Raw genomic sequence first — 24,684 nt, 5'->3', positions numbered from 1 at the left:
GCCCATCTCCGAGGTGACCTACCTCAAGGTGAGCACTGAAGGACACTACTACGGGAAATTGAGGAATAATGTGCATATCCGGGACAAGGTGCCACTAAATCAATGAAGATGTTGCCAGACCTGAAGACCAATCTAACGTTCATTGAATGATGGCCCGTCCTGTTTTAAACATAGTACTTTTCTGCTGGGGAAGATCAGTGTGTGGGACCGTCCATATAATCAACACCATTTGGAAAATATACGTCATAAAATGTCTCATTGATTTTCTCCAATTCTACATATGTTTCTCAAGCGTCTATATATTTGTGTCGTTTTTTTTTTTGCAGCAAAGCATGAAGAACAGATTAAATGTCTCTGATAAGGCACTTTGGGGTATTGCAATAACGTCAAAGATGACCGACCTTCCACACGTGCCCTCTTTATGCCACTCAAATACAGCTGCCAGTTCATCTATAAATTCTCTCGCATGAAGAACCGCCATTGTGAAGCTGCCTGTGAATCACCATGGATTTGTCTTTTATAGCCTGCACCTGGTCTCCATCTGTTCTGAGGTGCTTTTTTAAAAAGAAATTGTGACTATTTACAATTTGTGAATTCTTTGTGTCACTCTAGAATTGTGTTACTTTAAAATACGCATGTTTACGTACATCCCATGCTTACGTACATCCCTTGCTTACGTACATCCCTATGACCTGAGTCTTTGATGCCTTATTCTAATGCGTCATGTGGCCCAGATATTTAAACTGTTATTGTAGCTTGATGAAATTGGACATGGAAATGAGAAAAGGATAAGACACCCTTTCTCTTTTTATGCTTCCAGAGTCTGCAACAATATCCCCCCTTTGTAATCGGTGTACCTGCAGAAGAGACATCAACACCTTCCTCCACTTCCACAGCCATACTTCCTATCTCCCCTTTCTAGTATGGATTCATCAATATTTACACTGGTCTAGGAGATCGTGATCCAGGCCACATTTTCAGGATATCCTTGACTGTGTCAATGGATTTCATTCATACTCACTTTATTTGTATGGTATATTAATATAATATATGTGAGCGCCCACAATCCCTGTATAAAAGCCTGCCTCTAAAGGCCTGATTGCGATGTCAGTGAGTCCAACACCGACAGCTTGTCAGTGGCGGACCCACCGACATAGGCGCATTACGATGCTGCAGGTGGAGGCATCTGGCGGAGAGACTGTCCGCCGCATTTTGGTGCATCAGAGGGTCAGTAATCCCTACAATGAGGGCGGTACCTGCTCAAGCACTGCCGTAGGGATTACAATGTCCTTTCCGCCTTCCTTTCATGGTGGTTCACCACCCATGAAAAGGCAGGCAGAAAGTGACTTTGGGGGCCCCTAGCAGGGCCCCCTTTCCCCCTGGCCCACCGCTATGGGACGGAGGGCACCTATGGCGCCCCCTAAACATCCCTGCCCTATGTGGCAGGCCAAGCATGGTGCTGCCATGTAGTGTAGAGATGTTTTAAATGTGTTTATTTGCTATTAGTGCGAGTGCTGCAGCCCGCAGCACACACTGCAATACTAAATATACACATTGCGACCGCTGTGAAGGTGGTCGCATCGTATCAATCATGGCATTTGTAAAGTGCATTACTTACCCGTGAGTGTCTCAAGGCGCTGGGGCGGGGGAGGGCTGCTGCTGCTCAAAAAGCCAGGTCTTGAGGAGTCTTCTGAAGGTCAGCAGGTCTTGGGTCTGCCGTAGGTGGATGGAGAGGATGTTACAGGTCTTTGCGGCGAGGTGGGAGAACGATCTGCCACCGGCGGTCGCTCTTCGGAAGCTGGGGACAGTGGCGAGGGCGAGGTCAGCGGAGCAGAGTTGGCAGGTGGGGGTGTAGAAGCTGAGTCGTCGGATGAGGTATGCTGGTCCGGTGTTGTGGAGTGCCTTATGTGCATGGGTGAGGAGCTTGAAGGTTATCCTCTTGTTGACAGGGAGCCAGTGCAGGTTTCTCAGATGGGGTGTGATGCGGCTGTGGCGAGGGATGTCGAGGGGTCACGCATGCAGAGGCGTTCTGGATGCGTTGAAGTTGTTTCAGGAGTTTGGCAGAGGCTCCTGCGTAGAGGGCGTTTCCGTAGTCAAGCCTGCTGCTGACGAGGGCCTGGGTGACCGTTCTTCTTGTTTTGGTGGGGATGCACTTGTAGATCTTGCGGAGCATGCAGAGGGTGTTGAAGCAGGAGGAGGAGACGGCGTTGACCTGCTTTGTCATGGAGAGGGTGGAGTCAAGGATGACCCCTAGATTACGTGCGTGGTCGGTGGGTGTTGGAGCTGTCCACAGTGCGGTCGGCCACCAGAAGTCGTCCCAGGCCGAGGGGGTGGAGCCTAGGATGAGGACCTCATCTTGTCCGAGTTCAGCTTCAGACGGCTGTTCTTCATCCACTCGGCGACAGATTTCATTCCTTTGTGGAGGTTGGTTTTGGCGTTTGGGGGTCTTTGGTGAGGTAGAGGATCAGCTGGGTGTCATTGGCGTAAGATGATGTTAAGGTCGTGCAGTCAGGCAATGTGGGCGAGTGGTGCCATGTAGATGTTAAACAGCGCTAGGCTGAGGGATGAACCCTGGGGTACGCCGCAGATGATCTCGGTGGCTTTGGAGCGGAAGGGGGGAGGCGGACGCTCTGTGTTCTGCCGGAGAGGAAGGAGGTGGTCCAGTCCAGTGCTTTCTCTTGGGCCCCGGCGTCGTGGAGGCGTGTGTGTAGTGAGCGGTTGCAGACCGTGTCGAAGGTGGCTGACAGGTCCAGGAGGATGAGGGCCGAGGTTTCTCCACTGTCTAGCAAGGCCCAGATGTCGTTGGTGTTGGCGATAAGGGCAGTTTTGGTGCTGTGGTTGCTGCGGAACCCGGACTGGGACGGGTCCAGGAAGCTGTTCTCTTCGAGGTAGCAGGTTAGTTGTTTGTTGACCTAGTCTTCTAGTCGGGCGGTCCTGCTTCCACCAGAGGGCAGGTTGGACGAGAGTCCGACCGGCATCGTAATCAGGCTGTAATTTCCTCATTACAGGCAAACTGTGACCTCTATAGTAATCTGTGATCCCGAAATGATGTAGCTGATGAACTGTAATAATTTATTGCAGCTGAGTTGTGAAGTCATAATGCCTGCTGCCAGCCTCCAAGGTCACGGAGTATCATCACAGCTGCAGTTTAGACAAAACATCAAAATGAAAACTTGATTTTCAGTCTTCTGAGCTTTTTCTTAAAGGAACAATGAGTAGCAGGAGGGAGGATATTTATGGGAACTCATTAATTTTATGGACAGGCTTGACAGCTCAGCTGCCGCCAGACAATTATGTGACCATCACTACAGAGGGTCTTTGGCTCTGCCCACATGTTAGGAGCCAGGAGTACACATTTTCATGAGTAGAAGTTGTATGCTTCCACAAAAAAAGTGCTTGCCCTCCACACATCTATGATCATTTTACTGATTTATCCAGCTGCCAGAGCTTAAATTTTCAAGGGCGCACACAAGATGTTGTAAATCTATTACAGTGTTTTAGATAAGTAGATCATTTAGGGTGTTTTTCTCCGGCAGTAGCATAGATAGGAAATAGGACAGTCATTAACCTACATGGACTTTGAGGTCTGGCTTGACAGGGCACCTGTCTGACCATTTAACCTATATCAATAATCTTCTAAAATTATTTGCTTCTACACAAATACACAACCATTTCCCTGCTTTCTACTCATAATGCTTCACGTTACCATACAGCATTTCTTTAAAGACAGACTTTTTGGCATTGTAAATGCTTGTTTTGTACTTTAAATACCATTATAGGAAAAACAGAATACATTCACATTTATCTACATATTGTGAGCTTGCTCATTTTTAAATGTGACATACATTAAATTGATTCTGATATCTTTTTGCAACAAATAACTGCATTTGATGTGTTTAATTTCACACTGGAATCTGCTATTATTCTTCATGTCTGCAAATATACATATTCATATGAAAGAGCAACACCCAAATACGATAGCCGTATTAGGGAAGGACAATGGCGTGATCATGAATTATAAGGAATAAAATACCCTCTGTTGTACATTTTAAGGATATTACAAGTCATTTCAGAGTTCCATAACCTTATAAAGAAGCTTGACCTTCGGCCTCGATCCTCTATATGGCCAGAACCTCCTCTGTGACTTGCAATATCCTTACAGTGTACAGCATCCGATATATCCTGAAAAATCCAGGCCTCCTTCGCTATGTTAGACACCAATGGCTGATGCTAATGTGCACTAATAAAAATCACATTTCCCTACTGGCATGCACTTCTAAAAGGCCAGCAGTCATGCGAAGGGTGCAGTCACACTTTTAGGAATGTAATTTACAGGAGGCAACTTCCTATACTTTTCTTTTAATGTTTTTCCTCATTAAAAAGTGTTTGAAAGGAACAAAGATCTGCTCTGTGGCCCTGGGACTTCGAAAATGGCAGATGTACTGTAGCTAAATGAAGCCAGTACCATAGGAGCTGGTTGTCAGAATGGAAAATACAGTGAGGGTGTTAGACAATCTATGCGGACAGCACAGTCCTTAAATTTGCTAAAATCACCTGACAAACTACTGCTGCCTAGGCATCTGACGCAAATATACTTTCCGTGCCGCCCTTTTTTATAACCATTTGTTGAAAATAGGTCGACAAGGTGTGTAAAAATTGAAAAATGCATTAAAAAAAGAAGAGGACAAAAGATAAAAAACTGCATCCACCAAGCCGCACCTTGCAAACTCATAAACGGACAATTGGAATGTTGGAACCCCCACGTTTCATGGAGGAATAAACCAAAGAAGGCTAAACAGGAGGAGGCAAGGGACAAGAAAGGAGGGAGTGGAATATAAACCATTCTAAGGACGGGGTGGGGGTTAGGGCTAAAACGAAGGAAACAGAATGGAATGCCATTCTAAGGGGCATCTTATCAAGAAGGGTGTTAAAATTATCGCCGCTTTAGCGGCAGGAAACTGCAGCTAAAGCGGCGCTAATGGGCTTGATAATATGCCCTTGATAATTCCCATAGAAGCCCATGTTCACACCAGAACCTGGGCTTCTATGGGAATTCTCAAGGGCATATTATCAAGCCCATTATCGCCACTTTAGCCGCAGTTTCCTGCAGCTAAAGCGGCGATAATTTTAACGCGGTATCTTGATATGTCCCCAAGTTCCCACACTTCCGAAGTGCGCCGCATATACACAACTTCACTTCCAAATTTTTAACTTGTACCAACATGCCCCACTTTCAGGTCTATGGTCAGAGGAGTAGCTTCAGGTTGGTGCTTGAGGTGTTACACCCCCTAATAAAGGTATGCTGTAGTAAATTGTTGGAAACAGGTGCTTTCAATTCGTTATGGTGAGTTGTCTGTTGGATTCACATAGGATTTTACATGCCCACACAGACTAAAAGCACACGAATGTCTGACTAAATATCGAAATCAAAAATATCGAAGTACAAAAATATCGGGACAAAAATATCGAAGTCAAAAATATCGGAATCCTATCCCTAACAAGGTAAGTACAAAAATATCGAAAAAATAATATCGTAGTACAAAAATATCGTAATTAAAAATATCGTTTTTTTAAATGTATTAATAATAATGTAAACATAATTATAAAATACATATGATGTTACAAATATTAAATAAAAATATTAAAACATAATTAAAAAATTAAAACTAATACATATACATTTAAAATAAATTAAAATCTTAATAATTAAATGTAATTTTATATTTTTTTATTTCATTTAATTGATTTAATTTAAATTTATTTTATTTTTACCCTGTACGACTGTACCCCAAAAACACAAAACTGACCCTGAACCCTAAAAATACCCCGTTACCCAAAAACCCCAAACTGACCCTGAACCCAAAAAATATCCCTGTACCCCAAAAACCCAAAACTGACCCTAAACCCTAAAAATACCCCTTTACCCAAAAACTGAAAACTGACCCTGACCCCTAAAAATACCCCTTTACCCAAAAACTGAAAACTGACACTGAACCCTAAAAATACCCCTTTACCCAAAAACTGAAAACTGACCCTGAACCCTAAAAATACCCCTTTACCCATGAACTGAAAACTGACCCTGAACCCTAAAAATACCCCTGTACCCATGAACTGAAAACTGACCCTGAACCCTAAAAATACCCCTTTACCCATGAACTGAAAACTGACCCTGAACCCTAAAAATACCCCTTTACCCAAAAACTGAAAACTGACCCTGAACCCTAAAAATACCCCTTTACCCATGAACTGAAAACTGACCCTGAACCCTAAAAATACCCCTTTACCCATGAACTGAAAACTGACCCTGAACCCTAAAAATACCCCTGTACCCATGAACTGAAAACTGACACTGAACCCTAAAAATACCCCTTTACCCATGAACTGAAAACTGACCCTGAACCCTAAAAATACCCCTTTACCCATGAACTGAAAACTGACCCTGAACCCTAAAAATACCCCTTTACCCAAAAACTGAAAAGTGACCCAGACCCCTAAAAATACCCCTTTACCCAAAAACTGAAAACTGACCCTGAACCCTAAAAATACCCCTGTACCCATGAACTGAAAACTGACCCTGAACCTTAAAAATACCCCTGTACCCAAAATTAATTAATATTATTTAATTACCAAATAATTATTAATTAACAATAACAATAAAGTAAATATATTAGCACATTTGCTGTAATTAATTTAATGTAATAATTAATATTATTTTGCACAATTAATTAATTAAGAATAACAATAAATTATATATATAAAAAATCACTATAATTAATGTAATTAAATAATTAATAATAATTAATTACAAACTAATTAATAATTATAAATATGTTAAAAATTATAATAATTAATTAACGAATTAATAGAAATTAATTACCAATTAATTAATAATTAAAATATGTACAAACATATATCAATTAATTAATTATTATTAAATTACTTCCCACCCTATTCCCCTATAAACCCATAACCCGCTACAGAACATATTTATCAATTAATAAATTTATTAAAAATAATAAAAAATTAATTCTCAATGAATTAATTAATAATTCCTACTAATTAATAATTAATTTAACATAATTAAATTACTTCCCAGCCTATTCCCCTATAAACCCACAACCCGCTACAGTAGTAAAAGACAATATTTAATAAAATAACATTAAAAATAAATAATAAAACATAATAAATACAATATAATATACACTAAATTTATTTAAAAATTGATATTAGTAACATCAAAGTTATTAATTTCGATATTATTAACATCGATATTTACAACTTCGATATTACTGATATCATACCAATATCGATATTTAGACTATCGATATTACTTACCTTCGATATTTTTGTATTTCGATATTTAAACTTCGATATTTTTGCATGTCGATATTTAAAAATCGATATTTAGTCTGTGTACCAAAGCACACACAGACACACACACACACACACACACACACACACACCCTCTCTGTTTTGAAGTTCTTAAAAAAGATTTCGTTTTAAGTAACACTAACAATCCTCACTGCCCTCCCTTCCCACTGCCCATTAGGCCCCCCTAATGTCCTGCCTCTCAGATAATGTATGTTAACAAGATATGCCAGTGTGATTGTTGGGAAATCTGAAGATCACACACCCCAAATCTTACTGACCGAGCTACTCCCATGTCAATGGTGCCCTACGGAGCACAGAGACCATGCCATGAGAAACATTTTTGAGAGCAACTCTGGGGGAGCGCTGTGCAAATATATTATGGATCAAAATGTGATTTGCTTCTGTGGCACCAGAATATTCCTGGCGGTTGGGCCAGAACCTAAAATATTGAAATATTTCATGGGTTGCGCTTAAGTATTGACTTTTTGCAATATAGTTGCAAATTGTACTATAAAACTAAACTCTGTGGCCCTTTAACATTTTTCTTGAGGAAGCCCCTCTTAATCTTTCAAAAGACCGGATCGGACTAGCTCCTTGCAATTAGAGACTGGTATTAAAACATTGTCCAGTGCTGCTTTGAACCCCCAGCCTGGTCTCCCTTCTGGAAAGTGCAGGAATTGGGAGGGTCTCTCTAGGTTGTACAAAGCCATGTCCAGCAGGGGGTGCACACTTATAAGGTGATGAGAGATACCTAAAGAGGTCATTACTCCTGTTCAGTAGGTCAAAAAAGCAAGGGCATTCATGCCAGGCAGTATTTTAGAATGGAGCAAACACAAGGAGATGATGGACGGAGCGCTGAAACTTTTCAGACACACCCCCAGTCACAGATCTGGATTGAATCCATCATCATTCTTTAGCTCACTTCACCACCTCAGTTCGGACCCAGCTATATGCAAATCAGTCTTGACCCTGTGCCTCATGGGAACAGTCCAGCCCAAACTGCCAAGCCAGGTCTTCCCTGAACCGGAAACCAGCATCCTGGGACCGGTTTCTGGGTGACACCCTTCATCAGCCAGGCTAGCTTGAATCCAGTGACAAAGTGAGCAAGGGACCCATGTCTGGGCATACCCTGCCAACTTAGGGTGAACAAAGCAAACACAAGGAGATGATGGACGGAGCACTGAAACTTTTCAGACACTCACCCCCAGTCACAGACCTGGATTGAATCCATCATCATTCTTTAGCTCACTTCGCCACCTCAGTTCAGACCCAGCTATATGCAAATTAGTCTGACCTTGTGCCTCATGGGAACAGTCCAGCCCAAACTGCCAAGGTCCGTCCACCATCTCCTTGTTTTTGCTTTGTTTGCCCAAAGTTGGCAGGGACCCAGATGTGGGTCTCTTGCTCACTTTGCCACTGGATTCAAACTAGCCTGGATAATGAAGGGTGTTACCCAGAAACCGGTCCCAGGATGCTAGTTTCCGGTTCAGGGAAGACCTAGCTTGGCAGTTCGGGCTATTCTGTTTCCATGAGGCACAGGGTCAAGACTGATTTGCATATTACCGCTATCCCTGAGACACCTGTGCAGCCCTGCTACCTCTCGGAGGATGAAGATCTGGCCCTCCTCCTTACCTACAATCCTACCCCTATCACGCCTAGCCCTCGAGACCTCACAGAGGAAAAAGTTGCAGCTCTCCTCTCTAGCTACGAATCTGCCCTGGCAACCCCTTGCCCTTTAGACCTGAATGACGAACACCCTATACGCATGGTTGCAGCCAACCCCAACAGACCCTCTACCCCCCCCAACAGAGGAGTGGTCAATAGCAACCTAGTGATAGTACCTATCTCTGCCCCTACCCATAACACACACTCTGACCCCATCTATCCGGGCTCCTAATTACCTGCCGTTCGGCAGTTAAGCACGCCTCAGATGTCGCTAGTCTCATCCTGAGCCATAAATCGGACTTTTTGATCTTGATGGATTCTTGGCTCAACGAATCCTCATCGCCCTGCCTAGACCTCTTAGTCCCACCCAATTACAACATCGTAACACTAGACCGGCAATAAAAAAAAAAAGGAGGAGGCATTGCCTGCATCTATCACTCTACCCTCCTTGTTACTGAACTTCTGGCTGATCCTACAGACTCCTGTGAATACCTTGTGCTCTCAATTCGCAAAATCAACGCCCAACTGTGCAGACTACCTATCTTTTACCACCCCTCAGGCAATAATGACTCCTTCACTGACCACCTCATGGAAATCATCCCAACCAAGGCTTCCCCTAACCCTAATGACATTTTCCTTGGTGATTTCAACTTGCACTAGCAAATAAATCTGTAAGGACCAAGTCTCTAATAGAGGACAAAGCTGCACTAACGAAAAGGGCACACGGCTGGATCGTCATCCAAAACTACACCAGCAGCTCATGCCAAAGCTACTTAGGAGCCGGTTTCACACGGTCTACAAAGGAGAAATTCATACAACTAAGGCTGGGCATCCTCCCATCTCAAATCCATCTTCCCCCGTGGAAACGGCCACAAATGCCACCAAGTTGCCGATTATGTGGGGACACAAAAGAGGATATCCTTCACTTAATATGCATCTGTAAAGGTCTGGATAAAGAGCGCCGACAACATCTAAAGCCAACCCTAAAGAAACTGGGAATAAGGACATGCCGGCAGGCAGTCAAAGCATGCTTTGATGGAAAAAACATCCAATTAGCAAGTCATCTGGTAAAATTCCTGGAAAAAGCTGGTAAGAAGCAGAATGACAGAAGGGAGAGCCCGGAAGACACTAATCCACACAACATCTAACTCCGACTACCGTCCCATCAAGCCGCTACCACAAACTCAAGCCACAATTACCACGGATGGATTACGAACCCCAAAGAATCTGTAAAGGCTGCAGGGAGTCTGCGAGCTTGCCTTTTATTCTTTATTCTTTATTCTCTTCCAGTTCACAAAATGACTTAGTATTTAGACAACCGAAAGCCTAATCGTTTTCTAACATATATATTTTTTTTTTTTTTTGCTCAAGTAAGCTCTTAGAACATTTTTAAAATTAATCTAACTGAAATGTTTGATAGTCATATTTTACTAGACAAAAGTTTTATTTTAAGTTCATTCACATGTAAATATGCTGATTGCAATGGTTTTAATTAACTGAGCAATAAATTATTCTACTTCTAAAAACTTGCACTGGAACGACCCCTAAGACCCGCAGGTCAATGCCATCAGAGACTTCCTGGCCGACCAAGCCCTTACCAAGGCCTGCACACTCCCTACTCACATGAAAGGCACCACTCTAGACTGGATCATCCCCAAGGAATCAGCCGTCAAACTTATCTCTATAGACCCATGTGACTGGTCCGACCACCACGCTATTTTCTTCCTTCTGCCCGGCACCCACAAGACATGGACACCACAACCCGTAATCCCCAAACGATGGGTTAGAGACACCAAGAACCTAGATCACTGAAAATTGGCTGCACGCTGTGAGACTGGCCTCCCACCTCCCTCATCTCACCTCAGTCAACAGGCTCACTGAACATTACTCCTCTACTACATCCAACATTCTCGATAACCTTGCTCCACTAAAACTCAAAAGAACCCAGACCAAAGACAGGAATCCCTGGTTCAACGAATCCCTCAACAAGGAGAGGAGATCCCTTCGGCAGACAGAACATAGCTGGAAACAGCACCCATCAGCAGCTCACCTAAAGCTTCTCAGACGGGCCAGAAATGCCTACAATAGGAATATCCTCGATTAGAAAAAAGAATTCTTCAGAACAGAACTAGAGAACACCAAAAATAGACCTCGCAAGCTATTCGACTTGGTCAAACATCAATACAACAAACTAGCAAAACCTCCAAAGAAACCCCTAAACTGCTAATATCTTGCGAGGAATTCTCCTCCTACTTCTGCAACAAAATCTCTTCCCTAGGAATCGAACTTAAATCCGCAACTCTCTCCCTAACTCCGTTGGCTCTTCCTCCTCTCTCTGCGCTGCCCTCCCAGACATCACCCATAAATCAAACACATTGGTCCAGCTTTAAAGTCTATGACAACCAATCTGTCTCGAAAATTCTATCCTCCCTAAATCCGAACAATGACTTCAATGATCCTCTCCCCTCTAACTGCCTAGCCTCCATCTCTCAGGCTATCATCCCTTCCTGGACTGCAATAATCAATGCCTCCCTTCTATAGGGATCGATACCTGACTCTCTTAAAGCTGGTCAAGTCACCCCCATTTAAAAAAAACCTACGCTGGATCCTACCTCCCCTGACAACTATAGACCTATATCCAACATCCCATTCCTAGACAAAGTTCTGGAAAAGTGTGTGCAACAGCAGCTGAGCCTACACATCACTAACTTTCACTTACTGGACAACTTCCAATCCGGGTTCAGACCTGGACAACGCACCAAAACCACCCTCCTCCACATTGTAGATGAGGCCCTTCAAGCCCTGGACCAAGGCAATACCGGTCACCTTATCCTCCTAGATCTATCTTTGGCTTTCGATACGGTCAACCACGAAACACTCCTTGAAGGCCTCAAACTCAGGATGGGTTTGGATGGCACCGTGCTTGAATGGTTTAGGTCCTTCCCTCAGAATCGCTCACAGAGAATCCTAATTAACGGCAACCTATCCGCTCCCTCTCCAATCAGGGTGGGAGTCCCTCAAAACTCAACCCTGTCGCCTACCCTTTTCAATCTTTACCTGGAACAACTCGCAGAGGTGCTACACACCGCCAATATCTCCTACCACACGTATTCTGGCGACACACAGATCTACATAAAAATCTTTTCTCCTAAGGACATTCTCTTCCTGACTGTCCACTGGCTCACCTCTAACCAGCCCAAACTTATCTACCCACCCAAAACTAATCCAGACATCCAAGAATCGCTCAAGACTGTCACAGCGCTAAACTGCTCTCCTACCATTGTGGACTCTGCTAAATCCCTGGGAATAACTCTAGACGGCAGCTTGAACATGCATGGTCATATCAATTCAAAGGCCAAAGCTGCCAGATTGCACATGAGTTACCTAAGAAACCTGAAACCCTTCCTCGAACCTCCCGACCCAAAAATGGCAAAACTGGCACTAGTCATCCCCAGACTAGAATATGGTTGCTCTACTCTTGCAGGTCTACCTAAGAACTCTCTGGCCCCACTGAAAGCCTGCCTCAACGCAGCCGCCAGACTCCTAACTGGTTCAGGGAAATTCGACCACATCTCTCCCCACCTGAAAGCCCTGAATTGTCTTCCTCTCGAGGCCAGAATCCAACTTAAGACGGCCTTCATTACTCACAAGGCTCTATCTCTAAATCCCCTGCATTCCTTGCCCAGAAACTCGTGATATCCGGAGGGGCCAGAAACTCCCGGTCTGCCAGAGACCTTTTGCTCTAACCAGCTCGTTTCCGGGAAAAAAAATACAATTGGGCCTTCTCTGGGTCGGCTCCAAGAATATGGAGCTCTTTCCTGCCCACCATCAGAAGACTCATCTTTTACACGCTTCAAAAAGGAGACCTAAATTTTTCTTATGGGCAAATTCCTCGCCTAACGATCGCATTACAATCTCTTCTACGACCTTGTACCACCCTCCATTACGGCATTATCCTTGGCTTTTCCCGGATGATACCTCCCGACCAGTGTTCCCTCTAGGCCGCACGCACGCACCACCCCTAATGTCAGCACGCACCACCTAAGGTGAAGCGCGCACACAGGACGTCCCTAGAGAGTCGCGCCGCCCGCCGCTTTTAAAAAGCGAGCGGCGCGATCATTAAAGCACTTTTCCGTGTGGCGGCGGCGGAGCGAGCGTGGGGAGTTCAGGTAAGGAGGCGGGTGGGGGCTGGTGCGATTGTGGGACTTGCGGCGCTTGCGGTCTTACTGCTGTGTGGGGGCGTGGCAGACTGTGGCCTTTTGTTTAAGTATTGTTGATAATCAGAGCCCATTCACGGGCTCCGATTAACAGCAATACTTAAACAAAATGCCACCGTCTGCCTCGCGCTTTTCTAACAGAAGTGTAGACACTTTCCAAACACAGCGTGTACTTTAGCACACGCTGTGTTTGGAAAGTGTCTACGCTTTTGTTAGTAAGCGCGAGGCAGACTGTGGCATTTTGTTTAAGTGTTGCTGTTAATCGGAGCCCGTGAATGGGCTCTGATTATCAGCAATACTTATACGAGAGCTACATCGCTGGGGAACGAGCGGAACAGACGGCAAGATGGCATAAAGGCACAACAACGAGTGGGGCAGAGGGCAAAAAGGCACAACGAGTGGGACAAAGGGCATAAAGGCACAACGAGTTGGACAAAGGGCATAAAGGCACAACGAGTGGGACAGAGGGCATAAAGGCACAACAACGAGTGGGACAGAGGGCATAAAGGCACAACGAGTGGGACAAAGGGCATAAAGGGACAAAGGGCATAAAGGCACAACAACGAGTGGGACAGAGGGCATAAAGGCACACCGAGTGGGACAAAGGGCATAAAGGCACAACAAGTGGGACAGAGAGCATAAAGGCACAACAGCGAGTGGGACAGAGGGCATAAAGGCTCAACGAGTGGGACAAAGGGCATAAAGGCACAACAAGTGGAACAGAGGGCAAAAAGGCACAATGAGTGGGACAAAGGGCATAAAGGGACAAAGGGCATAAAGGCACAACAACGAGTGGGTAAGAGGGCATAAAAGCACAACGAGTGGGACAAAGGGCATAAAGCCACAACGAGTGGGACAGAGGGCATAAAGGCACAACAACGAGTGGGACAGAGGGCATAAAGGCACAACAAGTGGGACAAAGGGCATAAAGGCACAACGAGTGGGACAGAGGGCATAAAGGCACAACGAGTGGGACAAAGGGCATAAAGGCACAACAATGAGTGGGGCAGAGGGCAGAAGGGCACCAAAAACGAGTGGGACAGAGTGCAGAAAGGCACAAAAAAACGAGTGGGACAGAGGGCAGAAGGGCACCAAAAACAATGGGACAGAGGGCAGAAGGGCACCAAAAATGAGTGGGACAGAGGGCATAAAGGCACAACAACGAGTGGGACAGAGGGCAGAAGGGCACCAAAAACGAGTGGGACAGAGTGCAGAAAGGCACAAAAAAACGAGTGGGACAGAGGGCAGAAGGGCACCAAAAACCATGGGACAGAGGGCAGAAGGGCACCAAAAATGAGTGGGACAGAGGGCATAAAGGCACAACAACGAGTGGGACAGAGGGCAGAAGGGCACCAAAAACGAGTGGGGCAGAGGGCAGAAGGGCACCAAAACGATGGGACAGAGGGCAGAAGGGCACCAAAAACGAGTGGTACAGAGTGCAGAAAGGCACAAAAAAACGAGTGGGACAGAGGGCAGAAGGGCACCAAAAACAATGGGACGGAGGGCAGAAGGGCACCAAAAATGAGTGGGACAGAGGACATAAAGGCACAACAACGATTGGGACAGAGGGCAGGAGGGCACCAAAAGCGAGTGGCATTTGGCGCCGCAGACACGCAAGGTTCGGTTCCTTGCGCACATAGCCATGGTTGCAGTGCACACAGACCCTCCACTGCCGCACACAGAGGAAAAAATTAGAGGGAACATTGCTCCCGACCCTTCTGGGCTTCCCACCTGGGAGCTGAGACGACCGATTTTCTTGTATAATGACTCTTCCTGTTTTAATCCCTAATTTATATGGTACTTGAGACTGCTTGTTTTTCCTGCACACTGTACATAACCATTTGTATCCCATTGACATCCTCCCCTCCTATGCCCTTTGTATGCCACCCTTCAATCCTGTAAAGCGCTCTGATACTCTCACGGGTCTGGTTCACGCTATATAAAACCTTAAAACGAATAAATAAAAATATGGCTGGGTCTGAATCCATCATCATTCTTCAGCAAATTGAGCTGAAGAATGATGATGGATTCAACCCAGTACCTGAAAGGTTTCAGTGCCCCACCCATCATCTCCTTGTGTTTGCTTTGTTCTTCCTAAGTTGGCAGGGTATCCCCAGATGTGGGTCCCTTTCTCACGTTGCCACTGGATTTAAGCTAGCCAGGCTGATGAAGGGTGGTACCCAAAAACCGGTCCCAGGATGCTTGTTTCTGGTTCAGGGAAGACCTGGCTTGGCAGTTCGGGCTGGACTTTTCCCATGAGGCACAGGGTCAAGACTGATTTGCATCTGACTGGGTCTGACCTGAGGTGGCGAAGTGAGCTAAAGAATGATGATGGATTCAATCCAGATCTGTGACTGGGGGTCCGTAAGAGTTTCCTTTTTGCTGTTCCCAGGATGTTGTTTTTGTATTTTTATTTTGTGGAGTAATTACTCTTGTTAATTGCATGTTTAGACCAGAGTTGCCTCCAGGTGTTTATAACTGGCCTGCTTGAGAGCTCTGGAGTAGAGGCTGAAGGCAGTGCGAGTTTCTCACAGTGCCTGTCAGTGGGTCAAAAAGGTGTTCAAAATACATGGTCATCCCATCCTTGGCCTCTCTGCAGATCGCACAGAGACAACCATTGGCAAAGCCAGTAGTCTTGACAGGTTTTATGTGTCTGTTAGTTGTGGTGTTATTATATCTGGATGCAATAACAGAAAGATCAGAGAGACACAGAAATAACAGTCTGGTGGCCCACTATGGGAATCACAGAAATTAAGTTTATGTGGTTAAGCCGTGGCTATAACTACATAGGACACACCCCTTTTAAAGACCACTACTTTTTCATCCAACTTAAAGCCCTGGACATGCCAATAGCCCTTATCCAGGTGGACAGGCTGACACTATGTCAGCTTTACTCTTGGGCCTGGATTCAACAAAAAGCCAGGTGTAGCCAAAACAACACCATACACCATTTGACCCCCTATGGCATCACATGGTTGACCCTAAAAGCCTACTTCTGCTCAGGCTATAGTATAGAGTGGAAACAACAGAAGAAAATGGGGCTCCTGCATTCATGTTAAGTTTATTTTCCTGTCGCTGCCCTTGTCCTGAAGCCAGAGGTAGAAAGGGAGTGCCAAAGGTATCAAAGGGCATACCAGGGGTAGGAGCTGCTAGGTCTTCCTACCCCTTATTGACCTCCTTGCCCCTGCTGGCCTTCCACCGGCACACACTCCATGATCTCTTTGTAGGGCCCCTACAGCTTCTTTTATCAGTCATTTCTTATTATATTGCATTTCTTTTATTGGCAGCAACTCTGTTAACTTCGTATTTATTGCTGTGTACGACTTAGCATTTAAGCTGTAATTGCTGCTATGCTTGTTATTTCGCCGTCACCTCAGTGACATTCATTTGTCAAGTCTGCTTACAAAATTCTTGTCAGGGTTGGCTTGGTGTTCTCCTCCTTGGCTGGCAGCGACGCCGAAGTTCTTAATTGTAATTGTTCTTACACACACACAAGCAGTTCTTAATTGTCTTTCTTCTAATATACACACACACACGTATGCACGCACACACACTTCTGTTTTTTTTATATGAATTGCATGATCAGTGAATGTTTGATTGGGAGTTTGGCAGTGATGGCTCAAACAATCAATCAATCAGGATATCTAAACTGCGGCAAATCGCCTGTGAGGGTCTCAAGGTGCTGGAGTTGCTAGCTGCTTCGGTGTGCTCTGTTCATTCAAACAACTAGGTCTTGAGTCCTTTTCTGAATTCCCGGAGCGATAAGGCTGTCCTGAGGTACAAAGAAAGGTTGTTCCATGATTTGGCCCCCCGCTGTGAGAAGAAGCGCCCGCCACTGTTGCTTCAGCTGATCCAAGGGGTTGTTTAAGAGGAAGAGGGGGGCAGATCGTAGATGTCTGGTCAGTTGGTGAAAGGTCATGCTTTTGTTTATGTTGCTGCTCCTTCATTGTGCAGGGCTTTGTATGGGGGGGTCAGCTTCTTGAACTGGCATCTCTTCTGGAATGGGAGCCACTGTAGCTTCTTGAGGTGCGGTGTGATGTGGGACCATCTGGGGAGGTCGAGGATGAGTCTTGCCATTGAGTTTTGTATTGTCTGTTGTCTCTTCAGGAGGCGTATGGTGATTGCTAAGTCGACATTCATTATGCATCTGTGGAAGATGGCTCTAGTGGTGGAGGGGTCTTCTGACAGCAAGAGGTTGAGCTGGGTATCATTGGCATAGGAGAGGATGTTGAGTCCATGTGATCTGACGGTGTTGGCCAGGGGGTCATGTACGTGTTTAAGATGGTGGGGCTGAGGGAAGATCCTTGGAGGACACCACAGATGATCTTCTTAGGATCTGAGGTGAAACTGTGGGAGACGGATCCTCTGGGTTCTTTTTTTAAGGTATGAGGCTTTCCATTTCAGGGCGTCTCCCTGGATTCTGATGTGGTGGAGTCTGTTGATGAAGATGTGGGTGGAGATGAAGTATGAGGACTGCCGTTTCGCTGTGGTCCAGGAGGACCCTGATTTCATCAGTGGCTTCAATCAGGGCTGTCTTGGTCCTGTGGTTGGCATGGAATCTGAACTGAGAGGGTTGCAGGAGGTTATTGTGTTCGAGGTGTTTAGTGAGTTGCTGGTTGATTGCCTTCTCGAGAACCTTCACTGGAAAGGGGTGCAGGGAGCTTGGCCGGTAGTTCTTTGATTCTGTTGGGTTAGCTGATGGTTTTTTCAGGAGGGGCCTCACTTCAGCGTGTTTACAGACCTCAGGGATGGAGATAGAGGTGATGGAGGTGTTGAGGACTTTCTTGAGCTCATCTCCAATTGCCTTGCTCCGAGGTTAAAGGTGTGGTGGAAACAGGTGTCCATAGGGGCTCCTGAGTGCATGGAGTTCATGATGGAGATTGTGGCTTGAGTTTTGAGAAGGTTCCATTGGATGAACAGGTGTTTGGGGTTTGTTCTTGTGGGTGTTAGCAGGCTGATGCTGTCAGCGGTGGGTGGGTTGGGGTTTGAAGTTTTTGTGGGAGACTGAGATCTTGTCCTGGAAGAAGTCCGCCAGCATGTCACACAGTTCTTAGGATGGGATGATGTTGTTCCCATGGCTGCTGGGTTGGAGAACTCCTTCTCAATGGCAAAGAGCACCTTGCTGTGGTTTGTGCTGGCTTCTATGCGGTCTGCTAGGGTGTTCTTCTTTGTTTCTTTCAGGAGGCGGCAGTACTGGTTGAGTGATGTCGTGAAAGTGGTCTGATCTCACCACTTTGCAGGTGAAGCATCCAATTAACAAGTGCAAAACAGGTAACAACATGTCAAAGTATCTGTTACTTAAAATAGACAGCAGCAGGACAGCAAGCATCCCTAGTACAGAGCAGGTACAATACAAACAACAGTACCACAAGCTTCCTAAAAGACATAGAACAGACAGCAAAAGAGCAGCCTTACCTGACACACAGAACTGTCACAGTACAGATAACAGTAGTGCATGCTTTCCTCACATATACAATGCATACATCATAGGCAGGTGCTCCAGAGCAAGCTTCCCTCACATAAATAACACACACAGCACAGGCAGCAGTCTGGCAAGCTTCTTTATTTCACAGATCCATTTTAGCACCGACAGCTGGAGAGCAAGATTCCCTCCACACATAACTTATACAGCCAACAGTAGTTAAAGTTTTCCACACATATAATGGGTACATCCAACTCTGCATCAGCACCGGATTCCCTCACATAGAGAGAGAAACACACACACATATAGGTACTGGATGTAGGGGCGGGGCGGTGCTGCACTACCCCAAAAATAAGTATCTTGGAGATCCAAATGAGAATGAACTATAAAGATGCCTGTGAAACTTGGTTTTAGTTTGTCAAATTTGCTGTGCGTCCAAAGACAGGGATTAAATGTCACTAAGTCTTCTGACAAATTGCTGCTTTTTCTTTTAACATAGAACTTGGCGTTTTCTTTCTGTGAGTGCAAAGTTATAGGATTTTGCAAAATTAACTATGTGAGGTGTTTGTTGATGTGAAAGGAAAGACATCATGCAGTAATTTTTAGTAACATAAAATAAAATATAAATACCTATAAATTGACCTAGACCTGATTATTGCTGTACATTATAGCTCGTATAGCACACAGGTGGACCTTTTCCTACCTTGTATTAGAAACATAACACATGATAAAGCGAGATTCAGAATTCATTTTATTCTGACTCGCGAAGTTGATTTCCTGTAACAAGAACTAATTTATTAATGAATTGTTGCATGATTTGTTTTACTAATTCAACCTAGAGTAAAATTGCATACACAAACAAACGGGACTAATATTATGTGCTCTTGTTGCATTTGCGAGTTTGTCATGTAACATATGATTAATATTGTCTTGTTTGTCCTATTGTCCTTGTCACAATTAATATGTGGCTGATCATTTTATGGCATGTGCATTCATTATATGTGCTTATGTGTTTGTCCTATGTTGTGACTGTCTATATATGTATTGCTCGAGCATCTTTTTACTCTTTCAGATATATAAAGAATTCAGCTGGACATTAAGAAGAATGGTAGATATTAAGTGTGCTGCTTTTTCCGTTTGCTTCTGCTAGGTGACATTTATTAATGGGTTAATTATTAGCAAAGGTAGGGTGGGTAACAGAAGGGTTTATTTTACTTGAATTAATCACCTTTTTGTGTTTGTTTAAATACTAGCTTGAGTGAAAAGTTTGGGGCCTAGTTCTAATGAAAAGTTGGTTGGCCTGACAAAAGGAGCTGAACGTGACAGTGATGATGTTGTCTTTGGGAAAAAACTTCCACGCACGGAAATGTGCAGAAGCTCAAACAATAGACGTACAGTGCATCTTACTCCGAAACTTAAAGCGTCAAGGCCAAGGAAGCGTGTACAGGCAACTTGGCTAAAATCCTGGAGGAAACAGAAACTGAACTTTTAGTTAAATGTAACAACTTCGGGAAGCCAATGTTGCTTCGTGTCAATGAACAATGACATAATGATGTCACACTGACTGATGCGTTGGTCTTTCGGTGGTCTGATGGTTGACAACCAATTAGGTTGCTGGTTTTTGCAAAGTTTATATTTTTTGTTAAATTAGAGAGTAAGAAAGGTATATAAACCTGGCCTCTTGAGGGGAGCGGGGCTGACTGTTTCCTGAGGGCGAAGTGCTGTCCGTTTTCCTTTGGACACGTAAGGATCGTTTGTTTAATAAATATTGTTTTCCTTTTCAGGTCAGAAAGCTAACATAGGGATTAGGGTTGATAATTTCTTTTATTCATTATTTCTGTGCAATTTTGATGTGCCAGACCTTTTGAGCCAATGATCTTATGATTAAAACTGATTTAATAAAAATGCTTGGAATTAATAAATGAGCTAATAAAGATTTGAAACTTTTAAAAATAAAAGACTTAAAACGTCAAGCTGGACTTGAGTATTTAGTCGTTACCATTAGCTTAGTTCCATTGGCCTCAGTGGTCTAATTAAATGTTTTCTTGATAATCTATGAATACAAATGTTATACTGCAGTTGTAAATATGTACAATATGGGGTTTGATAGTGTGATTAATTAGGCCACATGATTCAGTTTCATGATTTTCTGTCTTGGTTGCATGGGCCTTGGTATTGAATAGTTTGGTGAGTATTAGGTAGTGAATGGTGACGCATGTGAGACAGAATTTCTATAGTGACGCTGGATCACACACAAGTAAGAAACTGATCAGAAAAGTACAAATGAATCCCTTGTAGGTAATTTTAAAGTGCAATAGAGACAAAGATGTTAATAGGATCAAAACAAATCAAGACACGTGGTGATGCGCAACCAACAAATAGTCGCTGAAATCCAATTTCCACACTTTGTGCACTATATAGTTTTATTGGTACAACTACATGCCTATGCAAATTTAGACGCAATTTTAAAGGAAAATGTGATAGCTGTAAATGACAGTAGCTGCCACACCATGGTTTAGTAATATATGGGCCATAGTGTGTTCCACAGTACACCACCAGCTACATCCTATAACCTTACTGTTCTGTTGCTGAATGGCCTGGCACATTTGCTACACTTGTTCTATGGATGATGCTTGGAGAAGTAACTCCACTCCGAAAATTGTTCCAACAACACCACTGACACACACACACTCCCTCTCTCTCTGTCTCTATCACACAGAAAGTAGCAGTGCAAACAGCTCTAGTGAACCCAGCCAGAAAAGCCATCTGAGCTGAATACTTGTTGAAGTGCTGAATTTGAGCAGGTGGGGCCAATGACCCTCATTTTTTGGGGACCAGCTCTTATTTTTGATCATCAAACATTTCCCGAGAGCAAGAGAGGGAAAACACACAAATTGGAAAGAAGGAGAAAGAGAAAGACGGAAAAGACAGTCCCCAAGGGCGAAAGCAAAAACCTGCTGAAGTGAGATAAAGAGGCAGGTAGTGTCTGGTCGTAGATTAAAGAGGTCTGACGTTGATTCAGGACTACGGAGACTTGGTATTCGGTGCCTAACATTTAATAACCCCGCCCACTAGCTTGTCAAGAGAGCTTTGGACACTGTAACTCATTCTTTGACAAATTAAGCACTGCTCGTTGAGAGGATCATGCAAAGTTTATAAGTTATAGATAAGTACTGGAAGAGTTGTGCAATGTAAAGTAATCTGGAATATTTGGACACTCATGTAGAGAATTTCATGAATAAGAATTGTAATTGTGTGATTGTGTAGTTTCCACCAGTGCTGTAGGTGGGTTGTAAAAGGTGTGAGGTCTCTAAAGCCTGTGTGGATAAGAAGTGTTACAGCAGAACCTTTACATGATCCTCCAAGACCTAATACATGTGGACAGGAGTCATAACTTTGATAAGTCCATAAATCAATACTTTCTTTACAGAAAACATTAATAGGAATTTATCAACAACAACATATTTATTTAACAGTGTTTTCTATCATGCATGTCCACACTTTACAACTATTTTCTCAGATTAGCCTCTTGCACTTGGACTATGACAACTGAGTATATTGGGTGTTCCTCACCCCTCGAAGCTCCAGTGAATCTAGAACATGGCCTTCAGGCTGGCTTGTGGGCTCTACAAATGTAACAGTATGTTGGCATGCAGATGGTCCCAGCTGTGGCTTCTGGCGAAACAACAGATACATCGCAAATTAATTTAGCCGCCTGGAACCCTTCTGCTGAACCTGCATGTTTTAAACTGAGAGTGGGCAAGTGGTGTCTAATTAAAGTTCCTCACTTTAATGGTACACGCTTCTGAGCCAAAGCGTACCTCCTACCTTTTATTTTTAGTTTGTTTTTGCAGTTTTATATAGGGTGAACTCAACCCAATGACATGAGAGCTTTACAAGACCACCAGACTACATTACATAAAGTCTAATTAACTTTTCTATGCACAGGGAGATTAATGGTTTGCCCTGTAATGTTAAGCCAGGACTCCAACTTGATTCCCTAGTTCCAAAGACTGCAGCTCTGAACATTAGGCCACATCTCCTCCCTAAGGTGCAAGCAACCTAAGATGTAGAATGATCTGCCCCTCAGACTCAATCTTACAGAAAATCGTAGTAAATTCTGTAGCAACCTAAAGACTCATTGATTTTCTTAGTCATGTTAGACAGGACAGATATCAAACAGACGTATTGTATATATATATTTTTTTATATATATATATTATTTATATATATATATATTTTGTTTCCTGTACTGAATCTACTTCACAAGCAGCGTGGTGTGTCCGGGTGATCTATTGACAAGTGGATCGTGGTGTAACAAAAACAATATTTTTTTCTAATACAATATTTTATACTGTGTTCACCCTTTTCTACCACTGGCTTTCTTCATCAAGTCTCTTTCAGCTACTGCCTTGAGACTTTGTCAATTACATCTTGGCTGGGCTCAGTAGAGTATTTACCTTTCACCTAATGCTATTGGCTGTTTGGCTATATCCTTCCACCTCCAGTCCAGTGCTTGCATTGAATCACATGGGGGACTGCTTTACAACTATAGCTTTCTAGGTCTGCTCATGCTGGCTCCCTCTTTAGCGTAGGTATCACTCTTTATGCTAACATTGCACAATTTAGCACATTAAACCCAGACCTATTGGCTACGTCATACTTAGTTGTGTTCTTGTTTCTTCCTATGTCTTTGTTCCTTAGTAGACACTGGTTTACCTTGCTCTTTAAGGGTGAATAGACGATAACAGCAATCTATTCTCTTAGATTTTAAAACCTGTACATTTTATTTAAAAAAGCAGCCCTTCCTCAGTCTATCATCGCAATGCACTTGAGAGTGGATTTGTTTAATCAATCAGTTAAAAACAGAAAGTCTCTTATTGTGATAGTAAAGCCCTACACGATCAACTTAATTGTAGGCACACAAATCAGCCCAGAAGATATCATGGCATATTAGCCAACGAGGAATAGGAAGATCTTTATCATCTTAATTAAAAGGCGCTCGTGGAGGAGGCCCTTTCTCTAGTTAACAGGTGGTTTCTCTCATTACTGATAATGGGATGGAGTTCACTAATAAAAATGTCTGTCCTCGCACTTTTTTATCTTTTCATTCTCTTTTCTTCCAAACGTCTTGCATGCTAAAATGTTCACTCAATTGAATTCTGCCTTTAGTGACTGTATTTGGAATAACTGATGCCCAAGCTGGTTCTGAATACCATTTGCATCCAGAAAGAACATGGGAGCCTGGCCTTGACAACGATCGCATTTTACTACTTTGCAGCCGTTGCCGGTTATTGTAGTCGATAACATTGATCAGAGGTTTGCTTATATGCGACAACATCATATTCGACGAAAAGCTAAAAGAAGGAGGGCTGAATATTCACTGTTCCACCAAGAACCACAAAAGGGTTAGATACAAGCAGTGCTTAATTTGTAAACAAATAAGTGCCAGGGCTCCTCTCAGGAGACCACTGCAGCTTGTACCATACATTGTCCCTGCCATGCTGCTAATTATAGTAACAACACAACTACTAACTATCACACTCCCAGAAGTGTGACAATTCGGACTGTTCCAGGCCCCACAAAGCTATAAGAATGGCTTGAGCAGCAAGTAATAGTCATTTTGATATATGAAGTAATAAGTAACTGTTGTTGTGGTCCTCGCTAAATTAGCCAGATAGCGCCTCCTTGACTGTCACAAGCTCCGGTGTTGACAATTAAGTGCCGGTGCTGAGCACCTGAAACCACTGGCTCAAATTAAGCACTGGCCATACAAGACATTGTTATGTTTGTAGTGGAAAGAATCGTTTTTTAGGGGGTTTTAAGATTCCGTTTATAAACTCTGCAGCAAGATTAATGACTTGCACTGTTAAATTCCCTTTCTTGATTTTACCATTGACAACTCACTGGGGAAATCATAGACTTGTTTAGCAGATGACTTTCCAAATGGTTAGTGCTCTTCATAGGTCCAGGAACTGCAAGTTTCATGATGCAGTAGAGCGACATCAA

Source organism: Lissotriton vulgaris, chromosome 2_1 (genome assembly GCF_964263255.1).
Source record: "Lissotriton vulgaris chromosome 2_1, aLisVul1.2, whole genome shotgun sequence".
Taxonomy (NCBI): Eukaryota; Metazoa; Chordata; class Amphibia; order Caudata; family Salamandridae; genus Lissotriton; species Lissotriton vulgaris.
The sequence above is the reverse complement of the archived record's forward strand: the minus strand, read 5'-3'. Positions refer to the sequence as shown.